At 43.0% G+C, this 8,267-nt stretch overlaps 1 pseudogene; it reads right to left on the bottom strand.

Moving 5' to 3' along the window:
• Positions 1–7,292: 7,292 nt before the first annotated feature.
• Positions 7,293–7,410, bottom strand: LOC124790232 (annotated as a pseudogene).
• Between the last annotated feature and the right edge of the window lie 857 nt (positions 7,411–8,267).

Raw genomic sequence — 8,267 nt, 5'->3', positions numbered from 1 at the left:
AAGACGCGGCATGCCGACAAAGGAAATTGTCCTTCTCTATGACAATGCAAGACCTCACACTGCAGGTCAGACTCGCGATTTATTGGACAGTTTTGGCTGGGAAGTTTTAGACCACACGCTCTACAGTCCTGATCACGCACCGAGTGATTACCATCTGTTCCTCCACATTAAACATCTCAGTGGCAACCGTTACAGTGATGACGACGACGTGAAAACAGCGGTGAACTCTTGGTAATAGGAGCAGGCAGCAAGTTTTTATGAAGAGGGAATTTTAAAATTGGTTGAGAGGTATGATACATGGTTCAACAAACTTGGCAACTATGTCGAAAAATAGACTGAAATATGTACTTTCTGAAAATAAATTTACTTTTTTGAAATTACCTTTTGTTGTGTACTTATGTTCAAACGGACCTTACTTAAAAACACGCCTCTTATTAGTATTGTATACGACAGCCCTTCCAACTGGTTACACCAGTGATCGTCATACAGCGGCTCGCGGACTGCATGTGACGAGTCAAATACATTGACAGAAATTTTAGCAATCCCAAAAAATAACTAGATTAATGGAATTTCTGCAATACATTATATTTAAGTGATTATCGCTACAAAATCACAGGTTAATGTAAGTGCGACTACAGTCATCGCATAAACACTGTTGAATGCCACAATGTTGAATGCAAACATCCAAACGAGCATGGATTGCGTTGTTTAGGTGTTGGATATCAGTTTCTCGGATGGAGTTCCATGTCTGTTGCACTTGGTGGGTCAATACAGGGACGATTAATACTGCTTGTGGATGACGCTGGAGTTGTCCGATAATGTCCCTTACGCACTCGATTGGAAACAGATCTGGTGATCGAGCAGGCCAAGACAGGTCTACACTCTGTAAAGCATGTTGGGTTACATCAGCGGAATGTGGGCGAGCGTTATCCTGTTGGAAAACACCCCCAGAATGCTATTCATGAATAGGAGCACAACACGTCGATTCACCAGGCTGATGTACAATTTTGCAGTGTGCATGAGATAAGCACGAGAGTGCCCATGCTGTCATACGAAATCACACTGCATACAATAACTCAATGTGTAGGTCCAGTGTGTCTAACATACAGGAAAGCTGGTTGCATGCGCTCTTCTCTCCTCCTCCTGACCGATATACGACTGTCACTGGCACTCAGGCATAACCGGCTTTTCCCAGAAAACACATCGACTCTGCCCTCCAATAAGCCCTTGCTTGGCACCGCTGAAGTCACAAACGGTGGTGGTTTGGGGTCAGTAGAATGTACGATACAAGGCGTCTAGCTCGGAGCTGTACTTGAAGTAACCAGTTTGTGGCAGTTTTTTGTGCCACTATGGACCCAGTTGCTGATCGAATTGCTGCGTCAGACGCAAAACAATGTGCTACAGCCATACACCGAACTCGCTGTTCTTTCCTCTCGGTAGTGTCACATGACCGTCCGGAGCCCGATCTTGTTGCTACTTTCCCGTGACCATCGCTGCCATCAATCATGTACAGTGCCTACATATCCAGCTTATTGTAGTCATGTTACACGACCTCATTCAAACTCAGTGAGGTGTCGATAATGGCATCTGTCACCTTAAAGGCATTGATGACGAAGATCAACTCACCAGGTACAATCTGAAAGGTAACTACGCTCAAGACCTTTTTTTTTTTTTGTCATCAGTCTACTGACTGGTTTGATGCGGACCGCAACGAACTCCTTTTCTGTGCTAACCTCTTCATCTCAGAGTAGCACTTGCAACCTACGTCCTCAATTATTTGCTTGACGTATTCCAATCTCTGTCTTCCTCTACAGTTTTTGCCCTCTACAGCTCCCTCTAGTACCATGGAAGTCATTCCCTCATGTCTTAGCAGATGTCCTATCATCCTGTCCCTTCTCCTTATTAGCGTTTTCCACATATTCCTTTCCTCTCCGATTCTGCATAGAACCTCCTCATTCCCTACCTTATCAGTCCACCTAATTTTCAACATTCGTCTATAGCACCACATCTCAAATGCTTCGATTCTCTTCTGTTCCGGTTATCCCACAATCCATGTTTCACTACCATACAATGCTGTACTCCAGACGTACATCCTCAGAAATTTCTTCCTCAAATTAAGGCCGGTATATTAGTAGACTTCTCTTGGCCAGAAATGCCTTTTTTGCCATAGCGAGTCTGCTTTTGATGTCCTCCTTGCTCTGTCCGTCACTGGATATTTTACTGCCTAGGTAGCAGAATTCCTTAACTTCATTGACTTCGTGACCATCAATCCTGATGTTAAGTTTCTCGCTGTTCTCATTTCTACTACTTCTCATTACCTACGTCTTTCTCCGATTTACTCTCAAACCATACTGTGTACTCATTAGACTGTTCATTCGGTTCAGCAGATCTTCTTCACTTTCACTCAAGATAGCAATGTCATCAGCGAATCGTATCATTGATATACTTTCACCCTGTATTTTAATTCCACTCCTGAACCTTTCTTTTATTTCCATCATTTCTTCCTCGATGTACAGATTGAAGAGTAGGGGCTACAGCCTTTTCTTACACCCTTCTATGAAAGTGTCTTGATTTTTCTTTAGCCTTGCTTCCATTATTAGCCGTAACGTCAGAATTGCCTCTCTCGTCCCTTTACTTTTCCTAAAGCCAAACTGATCGTCACCTAGCGCATTCTCAATTTTCTTTTCCATTCTTCTGTATATTATTCTTGTAAGCAGTTTCGATGCATGAGCTGTTAAACTGATTGTGCGATAATTCTCGCACTTGCAGCTCTTGCCGTCTTCGGAATTTTGTGGATGATGCTTTTCCGAAAGTCAGATGGTATATCGCCAGACTCATATATTCTACACACCAACTTGAATAGTCGTTTTGTTGTCACTTCCCCCAATGATTTTAGAAATTCTGATGGAATGTTATCTATCCCTTCTGCCTTATTTGACCGTTAAGTCCTCCAAAGCTCTTTTAAATTCCGATTCTAATACTGGATCCCCTATCTCTTCTAAATCGACTCCTGTTTCTTCTTCTATCACATCAGACAAATCTTCACCCTCATAGAGGCTTTCAATGTATTCTTTCCACCAGTCTGCTCTCTCCTCTGCATTTAACAGTGGAATTCCCGTTGCACTTTTAATGTTACCATCGTTGCTTTTAATGTCACCAAAGGTTGTTTTGACTTTCTTGTACGCTGAGCCTGTCCTTCCGACAATCATATCTTTTTCGATGTCTTCACATTTTTCCTGCAGCCATTTCGTCTTAGCTTCCCTGCACTTCCTATTTATTTCATTCCTCAGCGACTTGTATTTCTGTATTCCTGATTTCCCCGGAACATGTTTGCACTTCCTCCTTTCATCAATCAACTGAAGCATTTCTTCTGTTACCCATGGTTTCTTCGCAGCTACCCTCTTTGTACCCATGTTTTCCTTCCCAACTTCCGTGATGGCCCTTTTTGGAGATGTCCATTCCTCTTCAACTGTACTGCCTACTGCGCTATTCCTTATTGCTGTATCTATAGCGTTAGAGAACTTCAAACGTATCTCGTCATTCCTTAGTACTTCCGTATCCCACTTCTTTGCGTATTGATTCCTCCTGACTAATGTCTTGAACTTCAGCCTACTCTTCATCACTACTATATTGTTATCTGAGTCTATATCTGCTCCTGGGTACGCCTTACAATCCAGTATCTGATTTCGGAATCTCTGTCTGACCATGATGTAATCTAATTGAAATCTTGACGTATCTCCCGGCCTTTTCCAAGTATACCTCCTCCTCTTGTGATTCTTGAACAGGGTATTCGCTATTACTAGCTGAAACTTGTTACAGAACTCAATTAGTCTTTCTCCTCTTTCATTCCTTGTCCCAAGCCCATATTCTCCTGTAACCTTTTCTTCTACTCCTTCCCCTACAACTGCATTCCAGCCGCCCATGACTATTAGATTTTCGTCCCCCTTTACATACTGCATTACCCTTTCAATATCCTCATACACTTTCTCCATCTGTTCATCTTCAGCTTGCGACGTCGGTATGTATACCTGAACTATCGTTGTCGGTGTTGGTCTGCTGTCGATTCTGATTAGAACAACCCAGTCACTGAACTGTTCACAGTAACACACCCTCTGCCCTACCTTCCTATTCATAACGAATCCTACACCTGTTATACCATTTTCTGCTGCTGTTGATATTACCCGATACTCATCTGACCAGAAATCCTTGTCTTCCTTCCACTTCACTTCACTGACCCCTACTATATCTAGATTGAGCCTTTGCATTTCCATTTTCAGATTTTCTAGTTTCCCTGCCACGTTCAAGCTTCTGACATTTCACGCCCTGACTCGTGGAACGTTATCCTTTCGTTGATTGTTCAATCTTTTTCTCATGTTAACGTCCCTCTTGGCGGCCCCATCCCGGAGATCCGAATGGGGGACTATTCCGGAATCTTTTGCCAATGGAGAGATCATCATGACACTTCTTCAATTACAGGCCACATGTCCTGTGGATACACGTTACGTGTCTTTAATGCAGTGGCTTCCATTGCCTTCTGCATCCTCATGTCGTTGATCATTGCTGATTCTTCCGCCTTTAGGGGCAATTTCCCACCCCTAGGACAAGAGAGTGCACTGAACCTGTATCCGCTCCTCCGCCCTCTTTGACAAGGCCGTTGGCAAAATGAGGCTGACTTCTTACGCCGGAAGTCTTCGGCCGCCAATGCTGACTATTTATCAAAATTTAGGCAGTGGCGGGGATCGAACCCGGGACCGAAGACGTTTTTGATTATGAATCGAAGACGCTACCCCTAGACCGTTACAGCATGTATTTCAAGCAAATATGGTTTGCTACTTTTCAATACATTGTGGGAGTTGACAGTGATCAAAGTGTTACAAATATTTACTGTCAAAAACAGTTTTGATCGCAATTTATTTATTACGGTGACCGGTTTCGACTACTACTGCGGTCATCTTCAGACCTACAAGTCGTATACAAAGCTTCAATTAGAGGGCTACATACATTAAAGGAAATACATAAAGTTATAAAGCTATAAAACGATGAATTACCAATGAGAAACGACCTGCTTTTGCTGGAGAATCACTACTGGAGAAACCAATGTACGTCTTACTATATATAATAATGGAGGCTCCGCCCACTTCTGACAGTGTGATGTCATTACTAACCAATGGGTTATAGGTCGAATAACGAATAACAATGTAAAATTTCTTACTTAAAATAACATTGTCAGGATAGAAAAATAAACACTGAACTTCGCATATTTAACGGCTCCTGTCAAAAAGCGTTAAAAATATTTAAACATGTGGGATAAATAAACTTCGTTTTTACAGTACATGGGTTACCCTCTCAAGGCCTGTTAGTGAATCATTTGGAACCACTGGTTGCCATGGTGAAGTTGGACGCCGTTCCAAAGATGTGGCAGCAGGCTTCTTTCTAACGTAGTTATTGCGAAAGTGGAATGACGAAGATACTCACGTCAGACGATGTACTATTGAGCAGCAACATATCTTATTGAAACGATTTTCAATGAGTAGGCTGCAATAATCGTTAACTGACATGTATAGTACATGCTGCACAGATACGATTTACTGGTGTAATAAGAGACTTCCATTTACATAGATTACATAATAATTCTTACAGATAAATACGAAAAAAAATGTATGTTGCCCTGTAATTAAAGCTTGGTATATGACTTGTAGGTCTGAAGATGGCCACAGTAGTGGTCAAAACCGGTCACCGTAATAAATAAATTGTGACCAAGACTGTTTTTGATAGTAAAAATCTGGTTTGCATTCCCATAGTGGCGCTACTAGCGCCACTCTAGTGCGACTGGCGCGAAATTTGAACAGATGTCACCTTTCACATGTAGAAACACGGTCACCAAATTTCGTTTATGTCGCACAACTCCTTCTTGCTTTTGCGATTTTTTTTCTATCAATATATTACATTGCTACTAAACCATCGTAAAGATTATTACTCCATATTTCATTCAAAGCAAATCATAATTTATAGGTTATATATTAGTTAATCACAATTGTTAAATATCCAATGGTATTTACATACCAAATTAAGTACACAATTCCCTGTTTTGTATCTTACTGCAACTGTATATATTACGAGGGTTTAGTAAACTAGGGTTAAGGGCAGATAGAAAAAAAAACGCCACGGCTAGTGCAATGGGAAAAAGACCTCTGCGACACTCTGCAGGGGTTGGAGAGCTGCTGTCGTATCTGTGTCAGCAGAAACTTGTGGCTGATGTCCGCTGATGTCTCCTGGGCCAGATGTAGCGTCAGCGTACCGGTAACATGCCAAGTCAACGTCTGAATTGGCCATTGGTCATAAATCGGTCGCTCGTTGCGTGGAGTCATCTAGGGTGTCTTTGTGTTCCGTGTGTTCGGCTTCCCTGTCTGTGCCATTTGGCAGGCTGTATGGACGCAGCTGTCGGTGCCACATGGTTTTGGTGTGATACAGGGGTCAGCCAAAAGTGCAGTGATTGTGTGTTTAATTTAAGCATGCCATAGGGTAGTTACTTTCCCTCAAGGAAAAGATATTTTTGGGTGGTCGTGCTTCAACCTATGGCTGTGGTCTAGTTCCTCAGATTAGGGACGAAAGGGTTGTTCGAGCGTCTAGAGTCGTTGCACAGTCGCGAGTGTTTTGAACACTTCCTCGAGAGTTTCGATTCGGAATTCACTATGTTAGTCTGCGTTGCGATCTGTAAGACCTGCAGGTGGCACAGACGTGTTAACTGCTTAGGACCAGACTACGGCTGAGTACGTCATCCCTGGTCTAATAAGTGTCGGGTTCATGGACCTCGGCACCCTCCTATTCAGTATGCTTTGCCTCTTAACCATAGGATTAAACCTCGCGTCTGCTTTGTTATCTACGTGTTGCATGTGGTCACCCACATCTGGATTTCCTGGTCCAGCCAGATACCGAGCGAGGTATCTGACTGTCTCACGGAAACCAATTTGGCTTATCTCAGAGGCTTCCAGTACTGACAACTCACGGGCGTACGCTACTTGTACCGATCAGCTACTATGGCATAAATTTTGGCCTGGAAGTAACATGGGTTCGTGAATGTGCATTACAGAGAAGCACTCCATCATCAGGCCACAAGTGGTCCATCGGAACCATCCGACCGCCGTGTCATCCTCAGTTGAGGATGCGGATAGGAGGAGCGTGTGGTCAGCACACCGCTCTCCCGGTCGTTACGATGGTTTTCTTTGACCGGAGCCGCGACTAATCGGTCGAGTAGCTCGTTGGAATCACGAGGCTGAGTGCACCCCGAAAAATGGCAACAGCACATGGCGGCCCGGATGGTCACCCATCCAAGTGCCGGCCACGCCCGACAGCGCTGAACTTCGGTGATCTCACGGGAACCGGTGTATCCACTGCGGCAAGGCCGTTCCCGTGCATTACAGAGAAGATCATATTCAAATGTGGTACTTACTTGTAGCAAGGAGCAATAAATTGCTTAAGGCTGTTGTAAAACAACACAGTGAGGAGACGAAAACCTGCGTTTAAATCATTTATCAAACCTTTGCGATGGTGTCTCATGTTCAACAGTGCGCTTAAATATAAATGCAGATACTATTATTAATCAAAGTTATCCATAAACGTGCTAAACCATCAGTCCTTCACAACGCAACTACAGTGTCACAGCTGTTAGTTCGCCGATGTTGACACCAATCGGAAAAAGACCACAGCCAACACGAAGTGGTCCGAATGGTGCCGACTTATAAGGATCATTATTTGAAGGTCGGTTGCCAGCTTATTATGCGCTATGTTTCTAATTAACCCTCTATGGACAGAATTAATGAGCAATAAATACAAAATGTCCTAAATGCTATATTTGTCACAATGAACATATACTGAAAAAAATTACATTAAGTCATGTTTATATGATATATTTTGTATCGTTACGCTTTTCTTACGTTAGACATTTAAGGATCTACATCTACATCTACGTGATTACTCTGCTGTTCACAATAAAGTGCCTGGCAGAGAGTTCCAGCTGTCTCTCTACCGTTCCACTCTCGGAAGGCGCAAGGGAAAAACCAGCTCTTAAATTTTTCTGTGCAAGCCCTGATTTCTCTTATTTTATCGTGATGATCATTTCTCCCCATGCAGGAGGGTGCCAACAGAATATTTTCGCAATCGGGGGAGAAAACTGGTGATTGAAATTTCGTTAGAACATCCTGTCGCAACGAAAAACGCCTTTGTTTTAATGATTGCCATTCCAATTCACGTATCATGACTGTGGTGCT

Source organism: Schistocerca piceifrons, chromosome 3, assembly GCF_021461385.2.
Source record: "Schistocerca piceifrons isolate TAMUIC-IGC-003096 chromosome 3, iqSchPice1.1, whole genome shotgun sequence".
NCBI lineage: Eukaryota > Metazoa > Arthropoda > Insecta > Orthoptera > Acrididae > Schistocerca > Schistocerca piceifrons.
The sequence above is the reverse complement of the archived record's forward strand: the minus strand, read 5'-3'. Positions and strand labels throughout refer to the sequence as shown.